Below are 17,956 nucleotides of genomic sequence, written 5' to 3' on the forward strand. Positions count from 1 at the left end.
AAAAAAAAAAAAAAAAAAAAAAAAAAAAAAAAAACTCAGGGCAAAACTTCTGCCGCCTCCCAATTTAGGACTCATTCGCTGAACTGTTAAGGTTTACCTTAAAGAGATGAATATATGATTCAATGAGGGGTGGTAAACAAAATAATAATCACAATTTAATTTTTTGATATAGGTCCATCATATTAAAAACCCTAGGTAATTTCCTTCTAAAATGAACAGTTTTCTTTTTGGGAACAAAAGGAAATACATTTAAGTTCTAAGTTTGAAAACAGATGAAAAACAACAAAACTACACATCTGATTTCAGGGCCCGGGCAGACTCAGACTGGGAGTTACATGACGACTCAGCAGATCCCCTGCTTAGGCCTGAATGGGGCCACGTCTGGGTCCCCTCCCTTGTCATTCCCCAGCAAAACGAAGCCAGAAGTCCTGTCTGGGCACGTTGGGGCTGTGCCACCACCCCAAATGCCAGCCTGGGCAGGCCGCCCCATGAGTGTACGCGTGTGTCCCTGTTCCCCTGGAGATACTCAAAATACTTTTCCTTGTTCACTTTTTGGGCTCTGCACACCCAGCTCACCAAGACCAGGGACCACGGTGAGGCCATCTTTTTCTAGCCCTTTTGCTGAGGCAGTTTCCTGCATATGGTGGGGACAACAACCCACAGTGGCTGAAGGAGTGGCTACTCCAGGCACCTCCAGTTTCTCCTTTATTTCTTGAGACACAGGCTCAGGCACGGGGAGAATCATGTACAGTCGGATGTTTTGTCACCAGTGGTGACGGTCCCGCCTCGACAGCCATATTCCCTCCTCCTTGCTTTTTATTTTCCTTTCAGGACAATTCTGGGCTCTGCCACTTCTCACCACTTTCCAGAAAAGCCCCTGTCCTCCCCCATTGGGACACCCTAGACTTGCCTCCTTCCTGACTTTTGAATCTATGTCTAATCATTTTCGCAAATGTTGTGTTCTCCAACAGCAACTCAAAACCATCCCAAAAAGGAGGGTGGAAAACGAGAACAAGTTAAAAACAAAAACTAAACAAAGAAAATCCTACGTAATAACCCTTGGCAATTTCAGCTACCTAATTTTTACTTAAAAAGGAGGAAAACATACATTTTGTTCTTAAATCCTGCTTCTTCCACGGCTGATTAAGACCTAGGCCCACCAAAAGGCCATCATTGTGGGGGGTTTTCCGTGTGTGAACCGTAATTCATTGTGACCTGCTGTTTTTGTAGCTAAAGAAAAAGAGATGCTCTGACAACAGACTGAGCTGGCAGGACAAGCTGCCTGTCCTGCTTTGATAAGTAAATATACTGAAAAAAAGACCTGATATGGGTCACTGATTTAGAACATAAAATCTGAAGATCTCAGTTTTGTGTCCACCATCAGATATTCACAATATAGAAGCTCACATTAAGCTCCTTAAAATAAATATGAAAAGTCAGACTATAAAAACTCAAAGGAAGACACATCAAAGTCTGTGTGCCCACGTTACTCATTACAGTATGTAACTATGTTGCTTATCAGTTAGGTCACCCTCATTTATTTTTAAACATAAATACTTGATCCACTGGAAATTGCAAACATGTATAAAGAAAGTAAAAATATTTCCTATGCCCACTCTACTATAGATGTAATGTTCTATTTTGCTTTTTAAAAACATTATATATCGTGAAAATTCACCTTATTTCATTCTTTGAAAACCTGTTTTTAATGTTTATATGTTTGTTTCACTGAACGGTTCCCCTATCATTGAGCATTTAGGTTTCTTCCCCTCACTTTCGCCCTAGTTTTTGCTGAGATGAACATCCTAACAAATTAATATTTGTGCACATGTGTGATTATTTTGCAAGATAAATTTCTAGGAATGGAAATACAGAAAGTGTACAAATACATCCTTACTAGAGTTTGGGTACATATACTGCTATATTCTTCCTATCTGGGGATGTGTTCGAGAGCCCTTGTTTAAAAATTCCCCCAACACTAAATTTTAAATATGTCTTATGTCATTTTGAAAAGCAGAAGACAGTACCATAATGTTGCTTTAGTTTGTCCTTCTTTGATTACTGGTGAGTTTGGTCTTTTTCATTTGCTCTTTGGCCACCTGTACTTCTGGGTGAAGTGTCTTGCCCATTTTTCTTTAGGATGCTTATCTTTTTCTTATTGAAAGAGATTTCTCACTGATTGAAATCTGGGTTTTGCTGATGTATATGAAAGCAACTAACTTTTGCAGGTTTGTCTCATAACCAGCCACCTCCCAGAACTGCCTCATCAGACCCCAAACTTTTATTAGACTCCCTCAGGTTTTTTAAGCAGGCAACTATCATGGGCAGATAACGATGGTTTGGACGTTTCTTCACGACTTTCTCTCTTCTTCCTTTCCTGGTCCTGCTGCCCTGGCTAGAGCTCCCAGAGCCACAGCAAAGAGTGTTAGCAACCCTCGCCTCCTGCCTTCATAGCCACCAACAGTTCTTTATTGAGTATGATTTTGGTTACAGGTTTGAGATATTCTTTATAAGTCTCAAAAAGCATCCTTCTGAACTTTATTTAGGTGATAATAAACGTACTACTTTCCTTTTCAACCTCTTTGAAGATCAGTGTCTTTTTCTCCTCTGGCCTATCAGTATGATACATTTTGGTCCCATACCATCCAAATATTCTACTATCTTTCATTAATTCATACTCAATCAATATATGTTATTTGTTTAATCTCTCTCCAGATTTAATTTGCTTATGTTTATATACATTTTTACCTTAATACACAGTGAGATAGATTTCTGTTTTAATTAGGGGGGCAGTAGTACTTATTTTGTTAGGTTAAACAAAAATAAATTGGCATTCAACCCTTTTGACAACATTTTACTTTTTAAAGTATCATACAGTAAAATAGACTTATTTCAGGGTGAACAGCTCCATTAATTTTAACATGTTAAACATCAGGATACTCAGCAAGTCCATCACTCCAAAAAACTCCCTCATGCTATCCGGTTCCAGCCACACTCTCCTCCACCCCTAATCCCTGGCGACACTGATCTGTTTTCTGTCACTACAGTGTGGTCTTCTTCAGAACGTCATATAAATGGAGTCACACCGTACGTAACCTCTCTGATTTCTTTCATTCTGCAAAATTCCTTTGAGATTCATTCATGCTGTTGTTCATATCAGTAAGTCGTTCCTTTTTATTGCTGAGTATACCATCGAACGGATGTACCAGTTTTGTTTTGTTTTTTAATCCCTCTGCTTGTTAAAGCACATTTGGGTTGTGTTTCCAGTTTTTGGCAATTATGAGTACACATCCATGTACGATTTTTTGTGTGAATGTAAGTTTTTAGTTCTCTAGGGCAGTGTTTCTAACTAACCAGGAGTAATTTTGGCCTCCAGGGGACATTCAGCCAGGTCTAGAGACAATTTTGATTCCCCCACAACAAAGAATTACCTACAGCAGGTTCTCAACAGTGCCACTGTTGAGAACCTGCTGTAGGTAAACGCACAGGAGTGGGGCTGCTGGGCTGGACAGCAAGTGTGCGTTTAACTTCATAGGAAACCGCCAACTCCCGTGCATAGTGGCTGCGCCTTTTTGTAATCCCACCAGCAATGTGTGGAAGTTCCAGTCGCGGTGCATCTGTACAGGCACTTGTATTGCCAGTTTTTAAGAGTTTTTAAAAGCCAGTGTGTAGCACTTATTTGCCTTCTGTATATCTTCTCTGGTGAAGTATCTGTTAAAGTCTTTTGCCCATTTTAAAACTGGATTGTTGTTTTCCTACTGTTGAGTTCTGAGTTCTATATAATCTGGATGCAAATCCTGCGTCAGATACGTGATTTGCAAATATTTTCTCCCACTCTGTAGCTTCTCTTCTTATTCTCTTAACAGTGGCTTTTGCAGAGCAAAAGTTTTTAACTTCGATCAAGTCCCATTTGCTAATTTTTTCTTTTATGCATGATTGCTTTTGGTGTCATATCTGAGGACTCTTTGCCTAACCCCAGGTTATGAAGATTTTCTCCTATGTTTTCTTCCAAAAGTTTTAAAGTTTTATATTTTACTTCAGATCCATGATCTGTTTTGAGTTAATTTTTATATAAGGTATGAGGTTTAGGTTGAGGTTACCTTTTTGCATAGTTATGTCCAATTGTTTCAACATCGACGTTCAATATTTGTTGAAAAGACTATCCTTTCTCCATTGATTTGCCTTTGCTCTTTTGTCAAAAATCAACTGGCCATATTTGTGTATGTCAATGAGTATTTCTGGACTTTCTATTCTGTTCCACTGATCTATGTCTCTCCATTCATGGACACCACACTCTTGATTACTGTACATTTTTTAGTAAGTCTCAAAATCAGATAGTATGGCTCCCCCAATTTTATTCTTCTTTTTCAAAATTGTTTATTCTATTCTAGTTACCTTACTTTTTCATATAATTTTGGGATAATTTTGTCAATAGCCACGAAAAAATCCTAGGATTTTGACTGGATTTGCATTAAATGCATAGATTAATATGAGGAGAGAATTAACATCTTTACTATGTTGAATCTTGTCTCTTTATTTATTTAGGTTTTCTTTGATTTCTTTCATCAGGGATTTGTAGTTTTCAGCATAGAGATCCTGTACATGTTTTGTTAGATTTATATCTAAATATCTCATTTTAGAGGGAGGTATTGTAAATGGAATGACCATTTTAATTTCAGTTTCTAATTGTTCATTTATAGAATACAGAAATATTATTGATATCTGTGTATTTACCTCATATCCTGCAACTTTGCTAAAATCACTATTAGTACTAAGATTTTTTTGTTTGTTTGTTTTGTTTTTTTGTAGGTTTCTTATAAATGTAGATAATCATGTCATTTGTGAACAGGGACAGTTTTGTTTATTCCTTTCCAATCTGTATGCTTTTATTTCTTTTTCTTGCCTTATTGCACTGGCTAGGATTTCCAGTATGGTGTTGAATATGATTGGTGTGAGCAGACATCCTTCCCTTGTTTCTGATCTTAGGGAGAAAGGATTCAGTCCTTCATCATTAAGTATGATATTAGCTGTAGGTTTTTTGGTAGTTCAAGGAATTTCTCTTCTATTCCTAGTTTGCTGAAAGTTTTAATAATTACTGAATATTGAATTTTGACAAATGTTTTTCTGCATCAATTGTTATAGTAACTATAGACTTTTTCTTCTTTAGACTGTTAATATGGTGGGTTATGGTGATTGATTTTCAAATATTTAGCTAACCTTGCATTCCCAGGATGAACCCCACTTAGTCATGGTATATATGTATGTTTGTATATATTGCTGGATTTGAGTCACTAATATTTTATTGAGAATTTTTGTATATATATTCATGAGGAATATTGGTCTGTAGTTTTGCATTCTTGCAGTATCTCTAGTTTTTTGTATCAGGTGATGCTGGCCTCATAAGAGTTGGAAAGTGTTCCTTCTTCTATTTTCTGGAAAAAACTGGGTAAAATTGGTACTTTTTCTACTTTAAATGGCAGGTAGAATTTACCAGAGAAACTATATAGACCCGGAGATTACGTTTTTGAAAGGTTTTAAGTATGAATTCAATATTTTTAATAGTTATGGGACTATTCAGGTTATCTATTTCATTTTGGATGAATTTTGGTAGTTTGCACTTGGAGGAATTGGTCTATTCCATTTAAGTTGTCAAATCTATGTGTGCAGAGTTGTCGTAGTATTCCTCTATTATCTTTTTAATGTCTGTGGGGTCTGTCATGTCTCCTCTTGGTAATTTATATATTCTCTCTTTTTTCTTTGTCAGTCTTGTAGAGATTTATTAATTGTATTGATTTTTTTCAAAGAACTTGCTTTTGGTTTCAATGATTTTCTCTATTATTTTTGATTTTCAATTGTACTGATTCCTGCTCTTATATTTATTCTTTCCTTCCTTTTGCATGCTTTGGTTTTGACTCTCACTCTGCCTAGTTTCTTACTGTGAAAACTTAGGTTATTGATTTGAGACCTTTCTTCTTTTTTAAATAAGCATAATGCTATACATTTCCTTCCAAACACTGCTTTGCTGCATCCCACCAATTTTGGTGTGTTGCAGATTCATTTCCAGTCATTTAAAAACATTTATAACTTTCCTTGAGACTTCCTCTTTGACCCAGGGATTATTTAGAAGTGTGTTCTTTAATTTCCAAGTGTTTGGAGATTGTCCTGTTACCTTTATGCTACTGACTTCTAATTTAATTCTATTAGGGTCAGAGAGCACACTCTGTATGATTTCAATTCTTTTAAGTTTTAGGTGTATTATGGTCTATCTTGGTGAACGTTCTATGTGCATTTGAAAAAAGTGTGTACTCTGCTGTTGGGTGGTGTATTCTATAAATATTAATTACTTCCATTTGGTTGATGGTTGCCAATTCTTCTATATCCTTACTGATTTTATGTCTTCAATTCTATTGATTACTGAGAGAGAAGAGTTCTTAAGTATATATATAACTACAGTCTTCAACTATAATTGTGGATTATAATTTTTTTTTGTATATGTATGTGCTCTAATATTCAGATTTGGTTATCAATATTATACTACCTTAAAATAATTTGTGTATTTCTCTCTTTTCCATTCTTTAGACCAGGGATCAGCAAATTACAGCTCATGAGCTGGCCACCTGTATTTGTAAATAAAGTTTTACTGCAACACAGCCACAGCCATTCTTTAAATATTGTCCACAGCTGCTATCACATATGACAGCAGAGCTGAGTAGTTTGACAGAGACAGGATGGCCCACAAAGCCCAAAGTATTTACTATCTGGCCCTTTAAGAAAAAGTTTGGTGATCTCTGCTCTAGACTTGCACTGACCAACACAGTAGGAACACGTGACTACTTAAATTGATGTTAGGTTAAATTGAATAGAATTAAACATTTAGTTCCTGAGTTGCACTAACCACATTTCGAATGCTCAATAGCCACGTGTGGCTAGTGACTGCTGCAGTTGCAGATATAGAAAATTTCTGTCGTTGCAGAAAGTTCTACTGAGCAGGGCTGCTATGGACCAGTTTAAGAAACATGGAACTCTTCCGTGCTTTGAACATGAGTCATCTGGGTTCAACGTCTCTTTTGTAGGTGATTTTTTTTGGTTACTGGTATATTTTTTTGTTTTTTAAATTTTAATTTTTCAGTCAATTTTTGGTAGCTTATATTTTCCCAATCACTCACCGCATTAAGACTTTTATCTTCTCGGATCTCTACCCTATCTGTTCTCCTTAAGAGTGTGTTTTCTCCTAATGTCTCAAGCTGAACATCTTAGGAGTTCATTTAATTTTGTATTTATTCCTTATTTAATAATTAAAGCAAGTAAAGTTGTCAATTTTTATCCAAATGCAGCTTTGACAGCATTCTGTATGTTTTAAAATGTAGCCCCTTCCTCATTACCTTTGGAATAGTCAGTAATCATAAAATTTATTTTCCCATCTCCAAGGTTAGAAGCATTTTAAACATTTCGGATTTGAGGTTTTTATAGTGTTTATATTTATTTTCTTATTTCACTGCACTGTAGTGAGAGATTATGGCCTTACAATTTTAATGAGTATTTATTGAGCTTTTCTTTATGGCTTAATACACGACCAATTTTGGGGGGTGTTTATGGATACTGGAAAATAAAGTTTGGCCTCTCCTTAGAGCAGTGCTGTCCAACAGAAATATAATGTGAGCCTCATATATAATTTAAAATGTTCTGGGCCGGTCCGGTGGCGCACTGGATAGTGCGCCGCTTGGGAAGTGCGGCGGCGCTCCCGCCCAAGGGTTCGGATCCCACATACAGACCGGTTCCCGCTCACTGGCTGAGCGAGGCACCGGAGCAATGCTGAGGGTTGCAATCCCGTTGCCGGTCCCCGGTCCGGTACGGGGGCAACACTGAGGGTTGCGATCCGTTGCCGGACACGGAAAAAGACAAAAGACAAAAAAAAAAAAAATTAAAATGTTCTAGTAACCACATTTAAAAAGGTAAAAGGAAATGGGAAATTTTCCAATATTTTATTTAATCTAATATATGCAAACTATTATCATGTCAATGCTTAATCAATATAAAAGTTATTAATAAGATAGTTTATATTCTTTTTCTTTGTACTAAGTCTTTGAAATCTTCTGTCTGTATTGCACATACAGCACATCTCAACTTAGACTCACCATGTTAAGTGTTCAACAGCCACATGTGGCCGGTGGCTACTGGAGTGGACGGTGGAGATTTAGAGAGTACAAAGTTCACTGAGAATATTTTCAATCAATCTATTTTTTTTTTCAGATTCCCTGTGTCCCTGCTATGACCCGCTCCTATAGGATAGTGTAATGTGTGTGGCAACTTCTGCAGATTCTGTTCTCATCAGCTGTCTAGTTCATAACAGTTCCCAACTATTGCCTTTTCATTGTAAAGTGAACCTCTTGGGATTAGGCCTTCCTAATCATAAAATGCAACCTCTAGAACATTAGGTTTAAATAGATAAAATGACTGACAGATTTTCAATAAAAATGAAAATAGATTTTTATATGAGAAAAAGTTTTTATGTGAAAAAAGATACCAAGAACAAAGTGAGAAGGTAAGTCAGGCTTCAGTGTCAGCTTTTTGCCAGGATCTGTGCCTAGCTCTTTGTCTGTGTTACTCATTTAATCTGCACAAGCCTGGGAGGTGGGTACTACGATTATCCCCATTTTACAGATAAGGCAACCGAGGCACAGAGAAGTTAAGCACCTTGCCCAAGGTCACACAGCTTAGAAGTAGCACAGCTGAGAATCAAACCCAGGAAGTTGGGCGCCACTGCTTATGCCACTAGTCTACTTCCTCTCCTGTCCTATACTGAAGGAGAAAACATTTGAAAATATTAAAAAGAATTAATATCCAGAATGTGTAAAAAGCTGCTATAAATAGAAAAGATAAATATAAACAACCGAACAGAAAAAAAGGGCAAAGGACAAATGAGGCCACTGATAGATAAAGACATAGAAATAGCCAATGAACATATGGAAGGACGCTCAAGTTCACGAGTCATCAAGGACAGGCAGGTTAAAACAATACAGGACCTTTCATGCAGCAGGTTAGAGATACAATGAAGTGTGACAGCAGGGTTAGGGAGGGACAAGGCCCCTCACATGCTGCTGGCAGCTTGGACCACCTTTTGGACGGCAACTGGGCAGTATCCAGCACCATTTCAGATGCGCTTCAATTTTGACCAGCAGTCCCACCTCTGGGCATCTCTCCTACGGCTCTAGTCTCACAGGAGCACAGAGATGTCCTGAGCAGCCTCCACTGGGCCGAGCTGCTGAATTCATCTGTAGTCTCTGTTACCTGCCAGCTGTGAGAGGACCCGCTGAGTGCTCAGGGCGGAAGCCACCTGAACGCCTCTCCTGCTGTGAGCGTACACCGACAGCCACTTGTGTTCCTTCTTAAACGTACTCAACCCAGGTGTCCCTGTGATATAACTATATCACTTAATGATAAAAACCAATGAGTTTTTAGTGCAAAGGGAGTTGTTTTAATGAAAACTAAGCTGAAAGCTCTGAAGAGTCCAGTAAAGGCAAATTGCTAAAAAACATTAAAAAAAAACCCACCTGCTGCTGAACAAGGTGTAGCTAAAACAAGTGTAAGGTGCGGGGAAACGCTGCAAAAATCTACAAAACTCTTGCACGTAGTGACTTCATAAGTGCCTCAACTCTACAATTAGGCATATTAAACAGAGTCCTATTGAAGAGATTTTTTAAAAATTAGACTTGCATACGGCTATGGTTAATCAGGAGATAAAGCTGGTCCTCCAGCGAGAGGCCAGGACCCAGGAAAAGGCCTGGACACGTTTGTGTTGTTAGCATTTTTTTAAACAACGAAAATGTATTAATGAGTTACTTTTTAAATTTTGAAACATTCAAAAATAAAATGGTACCTTTAGCAAAGCATAGTATACTTTTAACAATGCAAAATGACTCTTCGTTTACTTTGGCATTTTTTTTTCTTGCCCTCAGTTGTATTTAGTTTTCTAATCACTTGGAGAATTTCTGACTTTTAGCAGACGGGTTTACGCACGTGCTGTTACGAGCTCTGCCCGTGTTTGCCATGTTCATCTCCCTGCTGCTTTCCTGTTTGCTCTCCTCTTATCACATGGACGCTTCTTTCTCTGCTTTTAGCTTTGCTGATGTTGTAAAAGGTTTATATCATGTTTTAAGTTCTGTTAAGATTTATCTCTAAGTTTTACATCAGAAGTTTCATTAAAAACAAACAAAAACTCTTGACACAGCCATTTACAAATCATTGCTCACAGGTTACAAGAGATGTTAAAGTGTAAACAAATTTTCCCTGATTCTACAGGGCAGGACACCAGGTGAACCCTAGGTGACCCTTCAAAAATCAAGTTTTATCAAGCTTCCAGCAAATCCATTGTAGAACCCATCGGAGTTAGATGATGCCGGCCGGGAACTATCTCAGTCTTGGTCATTAACTGTATATAGAGTCTACTGTTTGGAGCAAACATTTCTACAGAATCTAGTGCAGAAGTAATGGGGGTTAAGCGAGGACAGGACCCTTGGATCCACACTGCATGTGACTGGGACAAGCACGAGCCAGGCCTGAGTGTGCTCGGGAGCGTGGGTGTGCGCAAGGGAGAGGGAGGGGACCTGAGAGGAGAGACGACGGAATTTGGGTTGACCAAGTGCTTAAAAAAAACCAGATCTCTTCATTTTTTTCTTCTGAACCCGCTTTTTAAATTTCATAATTAACACACACCTGCCTCGTCAATTTTTCTCAACCATTCTCTCTCCTTACTGTGGACCATACTCTTGTTTCCCCACAAATTTTTCCTCGATACCCAAATAACCTTTGTTCAACTAAAACGAACACTTAGATTTCTCAGCAACTCGTTTCTGTCACTGTTAATATTTGATGGATTTCTCCCCGCTAATAACAGACCGTCAGGCAACTCAATAGTTTTGCCGCAGCTGAATTGATGGTCAAATTCTGCCTGGACCATCAGATGAAAGGGCGAGAGACCCAGGCTCCAGATTTCTGCACCATTTCAGAAGTGGGTGCAGCCCAAGGGATTTCTTTCAGAGCTCCCTCCCACCCAAAAGTCAAACGGCCCCCAAATAAAGCTATGGGATGAGACCGTGGATGGAAAGAAACACAACTGATTTCTGTCACCCACAGTGAGTTCATCATCCCATAGAGCTTTCATGCTCGTGTGTGTAGTGGAAACACCCGACAACAATAATGAAGGTGTAGAAGATGCAATGCTACTGTCTCATAAAACAGCAATTCTGTGGACACTCACTAGTGGAGTCAAGCTGTCCTAGGAGGCACCTGGATATTTTTTGTTGCCCGTGAAATAATGTTTATTTTCCTGCATGTTCTAGGTGGAAAAACTCAGCCAGTCATTCTTCTGGTGAACCAGCCAGGGAACTTCACCCCCCAGAGGAAGCCTCACCCCGCATCCGTGAAGGCAAACCCCTGTCCATCCTGGAAGGATGCTCCCACCCCTCGCCCCGTTACCTCCTGCAGTTTGATCTCCTCGGGCTGCAGGATCTCCAGCACCCCACTGCTCCGAATCTCCGGAAGATCCTGCCAGAGGTTAAACCTCGAGTGGGGGTTACTGAGCAGGCAGATCTGGGGCAGAGCCTTCCTCTCGGGCGGGCTGGCCGTCTCCTCCTCCTCGTCCCCCTCCTCGTCCTCTGGAGTGTCCTCGCTGGCTGGGGACCCATCGGCACTGCCTTGTATTTCTGCATCCTGTTGCCTCCTGGTTTCGATTTCTTGGAGAGTTGATTTATCTCGGTATTCCTGATACAGGAGCCCTGAAATCAAAGAGAGTTGTAATAAAGGAGAGAGAAAGATTTTACGTGAACATCACTTGGAGTTGCTAAGTCAAGGCATCCTATTCTTATCAAGAGTGGATGCTCCCTGCCTGTGGATACACAAAGGACATCAGACCTGCCACGTCTCCACGACAGGCTCCAGGACCACAGAATAAACTGCCATCGTCTTCATTTCTTGGGAAAAATCAGCATGTGGAAGTTTTATCGGATAAGTAAAGAAATCCCCTGACAGAAATCCAATCACACAAATATACGCTTTTCCCACACATACTTGGCAAAAACCAAGAATCTACAACTTGATGTGCTAATAACCATGTGCCCAAAGTTGATGGAAATGTCCCAATTACGTTTCAATATCCCAAAAAGATACTTCCCATAGCCTTAAATGCTTCAATATTAAAACTTGAGTATATTTGTTTCTAAAATGGGAGTAGTTGTAAATTCTCATTTTGAAGGGAAAATCAATATTTCATCAGCCTTATGATTCCAAAGGGAAATATTCCTTTTTGGCTTTCAGTTTCAGACTTACTTCCCTGACCAATTGCACTTGAGATAAATGCACCCTAAGTCTCAGAGGAGATTTGGGGTCCAGGTAAATCAGTGCAAGTGTAGCAGCACCTCCACAGGGAAGACCCATACGGATGTCTTGGCCATGGGGCACAGGAAGCCATAGCTGGCAGGAGAGAGGGAGAGAGTGATCCTGCTGTAAGGCTGGGAGGAAAGGTCGGACCCCCAAGGGTTTCTTCTGCTGGGCCACCGAGGCAGAAGTCTATCCCGAGGGGTGGGGGCGAGGCCCCAAGAGACCTGTGGCATGCAGGCTCTGCCTACATTTTAGGAGAACCATGGACTAGACTGCAGCAGCTCCCCAGGAGAGCGATGATGGAGGCCTCAAGTGAGTGTTGGAGGAGGCGATGGAGCCCAGGCCTGATTCCAGGACAGTAACAAGGTTGAGGACAGGCTCTGGTGACTGGCTGCTGCTGGGTCATAAATAATATCCAGCTTGGAAACATTTGGTGGCACCATTCGAGGAGACAAGAAACACGAGCAGAGGGTCGGCCTGGGGGAGGGGATGAGGGGGAGATCAGATGCGCTCAGGACCAACAGGTGGAGAGGCCCCGTGGGCAGGGGACATACTGCCCCGGGGCTGGGAGAGGGGCTGGGGCCCTTTGATATGTCTATTTATAAAACACAGATGATTCTCCCAGGAAAGTTCCAATATGCATAAATGTACCATTTGTAACGCGCTTGCTCTTACAACCCAGCACAAATGTGAGCTGTGATCCCTCCTTTATCTAATCGTTAATATGTCTAAACAGTAGAAAAAGGAAAGGAAAAAAAAAACCAAAACAGACTACCTTTGAAATCCTGAATGTAGCTGGATAAATTACATTCATTAATAGGAACCTGTGGATTAATTAGCTTCCAATGCTCCATAAATCTAGATTATAAAACCTTTATGTTAAGGTAAGTATAACATTTGCTTCAAAAAATTAAGATCTTGTGTTTTTACAATGCTACAGTCCAGCAGAACACGACATGGAGTTAATTCACCAAAGGAATAAAAAAGAACAAAGTCAATGCTAAATGCAACCCAGACTGAAGATCTGTAAAGACAGGTCCAACGTCATCATATAAATTGGTTGGATCATGAGCATAAGATATAACTATTGTTGCCAACATCAAGCTAATTATTATCCTGTGATTCTGATACTGTGTTTACATAGGTTTAAAGACATCAGGTTTCCACGGGTTGGCTTGGATTCACTTTCCAATGCTTAGCATAGTGTCTCCCACATAGTAGGTACTCAAATATTTGTTGACTTGAGCACCTTTAAAAAATGCAGTCTTCAAGCCTCACAAAAGTAGCTAATTTGGGATATTTCTGGAGGTTCAAAAATATGTCTTCCGTGTGTTCTAGTCAGCAAATCATAGGTAAATACTATCTAGATCATCTCACTGTGATACACAGGCTGAAAAGAGACAAAAATGCAATGGGCCGGAAACAACATATCTGAAATCACACTGTGGCAGACACTGTTGGTGGCCTCTCCTTATCCCCTCACATCCCTGCTTCCCAGTTGGCAGGGTGGGGTTTTGTTCGGGTGCTGACCCATTCTGTGCTCAGGGCAGCAGCTGAATGTTGACTGATCAAAACCTACCAGCACGGTTCCCTTCCCCTTGCCAGTGGTGGGTTTAGACATGAGCATATGACACAACCTGGCTGCTATGGTCTGGATGTGGGTGTACCCCACAAATTCTTATGTAGGAACCTAATACCCAATGGGATAGTGTTAAGAAGTGGGGCCATTGGGGAAGTGATTAAGTCATGTGGGCTCTGCCCTCATGAATGGGATTAGTGCCCTGATAAAAGAGGTTGAAGAGGGCTGCCTCGCCCCTTCTGCCATGTGACGACACAGAGAAGGCACCACCTTTGCAGCAGAGAGCTAGCCCTCACCAGACACTGAATCTGCTAGTGCCTTGATCTTGGACTTTCCAGCCTTCAGAACTGTGAGCAATAAATTTCTGTTGTTTATTACCCAGTTGAAGGTATTTGGTTATAGCAGCAGGAATGAAGTAAGACACTGGCCAAAGAGAGTAAGGGGACATCTTCTAAGGGCTTCTCAAAAAGATGTCACTTCCCAATAGACATTTGAAGACAAACTGCTCTTCCTGCATTTACACATGGTTGCTTGAGGATGTGATGCCTGGACCTATGGTAGCCATCTTGTAACATGAGGCCCCAATGGAGGGAGAGAAAGGACAGAAATCAGCTGGTGACTGTTGGTTTGGATGAACCAACTGGAGATTCCTACCTCTGGACTCATTAACTGAGATAAAATACCTCCACTGTTTAAGATCACTTTCTACTAAGGTCCAGGGTTTGATCCCTGTACCAGCCAGCCACACACATACACACACACACACACACACACACACACACACACACACACACACACCCCTAAGATTACTTTTTACTGGTAGCCAAAGATTCTCAATACAAGTAATTTTAGAATTTTCTTAAAACTTCATACTTTTTTCTGAGGTATTTAGAATATGAATTTAGACACCAATTTCCTGGAGTTATTGTGATTACATAGAGTTATCTGATACACCATGTAACCATTTTTCATAACCTTTTATTTTTATTTGCTTTAAATTCAGATTATAATACAAATAGGGTAGCTTTACCTGAGAAACTTCATGCTACATGATTAGATTTCTATACTCAAGGTACTGTTAATATGTCATGTTTTCCTATTTTATATTTTGCACATTCAGTGAGCACAACTGTATATGGAAATTAACTTTACCTGTAAAAGCTTGCACTTGGCATTACATGCATGCGGAACTGGAAGGCTCTGTTCCCATCTCTCCTAATTAAAATGATGTATACCAGGCTGGTGGTGCTGCCCAGAAGAAGGGAAAGCCCCCAGCTCCTTTTGCCAAAGCCCCTGAGCCATTCAGAATCTCTCTTTCCAAAGAGAATGTTTTTTTTTTCTTTGAATCTTTCAAGTAGAAACTTCTAAAGGGCAAGGAATTCATTTATTATTTAGTGAGTACCTTCTATGTGCCAAGCATTGTGTAAGGTGCTAGATACAGCAACAGCACACACAAACATACACACACACACAGACACACAAAACCAGTCACAGGGTCTCAGAGTCTATGATATACCAGGGGCACAGCCAACTGTATTGACAGTTGTATACCGTACGATGAGTGGTCTTGACATAACTCTGTCTGGCCTTGATAGGGGGCACTGCAAAATCCAACACAGTGGTCTATAAAATGCCCACAAATTCATTCCACTTTCCTTCTGCCTTAATTACACTGCGTCTTTATGAACCTGCCATTGTTTGCTGACACCTGGCAAAGAATTACTTCACTCATGGAGCTGAAAAACAGCTAGGCTATTGTAGAGATCTGCTTAGCACAGACGTCAAGTCTACGGACGAAGGACGTGAGATGAAGGCAGGGTTGGCCCTGTGCTGTCGTTCAGTACATCTGTTGAGACCTACGATGGGTCAGGCCCAGGAGCCAGGAAAAGAGATTCACTACAATATTCACAGATACTGGCAGGGGCAGTGACAGAAGAGACTTGGAATGTCAAAGTCTCTACTGTGTACCTGATGGGGAAACTGAGCCCCAAGATGAGCAGGTATTAGAACTCAGGATCCAGTTCCCAGCTTTGAGCTTATGCCACTGGCCCAGCAGGTGCAACTGTCTGCAAGGAAAGTCTGCACACACCCATACTGCAGACGGGAGCCTCTCTCTGCAAGTAGGCATGGAGCTCCTCCCCAGTTGATGTCCTTCCTAGTTATGACACTGACCTTAGCTAAAGGGTACCCTTTTGAGAGGGTAGCAGTCAAAGTTTGCAGTGTATCTAAGGCACAGGTGGCTCTCTTCACCACAAAAGACCATATGTGGCAGACAGCAGGAGAAAGGGGCTTTCAGAAGTCTGTTTCAAAACAAGGATTTCCTAGTTGGTATCAGTTTCAGATCAGCCAGTCTCCACTCCCCCAGCAAACACAAGGAAAAGCCGCCGCCACCACCGCTCCTGATTGGGGGGAGGGGGGTGCAGAGGGTGCAGGGGCTGGGGGCCCACCGGGAACAAAATTCCTGGAGTCAGCAGAACTTCACAGCACACTGCAGGGGCTCCACCCCCTCAGCTTTGCAAAGGCTCAGCTCCTCCCTGCCAGGGAAGAGTGGGCTGGTCCCGAAAAGAAAAGTCTCCCAAACACCAGGTCTCCTGTGGCGACAGAAGCTCCATTTCCATTCTGGAGACACTTCAAGTCTGTCCCAGCGCTTGGGACTGGAGGACAATAACTATCTATTTAGAGAAATTTTTTTACAAACCTAGAATTTTTATTTATTGAATAGACTGTTGGCTGCTCTGACAATGTCAAAGAACAAATAGATCTTCTAAGCCGCTGGTACCATTTTCAGAATAACCGACCCACGTTACCCATTCATGGGTGCCTGTAGTGATGACACGAGACCTAGTGCGATGTCACTATCAATTTTTTTTAATGCAAGTGCAGAAGTTCTTGGGCTGCCGTCTCAACCCACTTTCTGTGTTCACACACCCAGGCTATGCCTCGACTTCCCCTCTGGGCCATATTCCTGGAGTGGTTTCCCTTCCCAGTCCAGGGGCCCCTAGGGCAGCTCTCTCTACTTGACCTTTCCCTCCCTGTGCAAAGTCAAACTCGCTTCCTGAGGTCCTGAGCCCGGCTCTGCCCAGAATCCCGGTCCGCACTGTCCCTCTTTAGCTCTGACTGCGCATCCAGCAGCTGCTTTAGCTTCCAGGTCCTCCCCAGGCCCCTCTCTGGTGGGGGCTCATGGAATCCTCCCTCCTGCATAGCCCAGAAGTGACAAGGGGACAGAGGGCCCTCCACCACGAAAGAGCTGGGCGAGCAGACCTCCCACGGGGAGCAGGATAGAAATCCATTTGCTAAAGCCCACCAAAAATCCACGTGTCACAAATGAAGCCGCGCCCCGGGGACACCCACCTATTTGTTCAATGAGGTTTCTCCAGGAGTCGGCGGGAATGGGATGGATCCTCTGCAGGGCCTCGGTGAGCGTGGTGGGGCTGTCGGCGAGGGCCGGGCACTCTTCGGGTGTGGTCCCATTTCCCGGGGTGGAGGACGACTCGCTGCCAGAGACGGAGCAGGACAAGGGGCCGGTTATTTTTCAGCAACGACACACCTAGGCCAGCTCGGGCGAGCGTCCGCTGCCCAGCCGGACCCTGGCCGGGCCGTCCAGGAGGAGCAGCCGCAGCCCCTCCCGGCCGGGTGGGCCCCACAGGCCCTTTTTGTCACCGCACCAGGGCGCGACGGGTGATTCATTCCCACACCAGCCCGCCCAAACCTTCATGTTTTCGGAGCTTGCGGGCAGGCATCGGAAACTTGGCGCGCCCTGCCCGCTCCACGGCGCCGACTGGCCGCCCCGACGGGTCCCGCGGCCAGGACGCCACCCCGAGTCCCTCGCCCTCAAACGCCCCCCGACCCCTTTCAGGCCGCGATCTCCCTGTCCCAAGGCCACGTGGCGCAGAGAGGGGACGCCGGGAGGGACGCGCGCACCCAGGACACCCGGGACGAGGGCGCAGGAGGCGACCCAGGGCAGCACCGGGGTGCCGGCGGCCTGGGCCGGGACTCGCCCCT

General features: G+C 42.3%; 1 protein-coding gene across 1 annotated transcript in view; it reads right to left on the reverse strand.

Moving 5' to 3' along the window:
- NGEF (neuronal guanine nucleotide exchange factor) overlaps nt 1–17,449 on the reverse strand; it is a 43,289-nt gene extending 25,840 nt beyond the window's left edge. Inside the window, exons 1-2 of the mRNA XM_008589262.1 lie at nt 17,306–17,449; nt 11,476–11,774 (exon numbers count right to left, since the gene is read on the reverse strand). The gene's annotated coding sequence lies outside the window, so the exon portion shown is untranslated. The remainder of the gene's footprint in view (nt 1–11,475; nt 11,775–17,305) is intronic.
- Nucleotides 17,450–17,956: the final 507 nt, after the last annotated feature.

Source organism: Galeopterus variegatus, unplaced genomic scaffold (assembly GCF_000696425.1).
Source record: "Galeopterus variegatus unplaced genomic scaffold, G_variegatus-3.0.2 Scaffold5334, whole genome shotgun sequence".
NCBI lineage: Eukaryota > Metazoa > Chordata > Mammalia > Dermoptera > Cynocephalidae > Galeopterus > Galeopterus variegatus.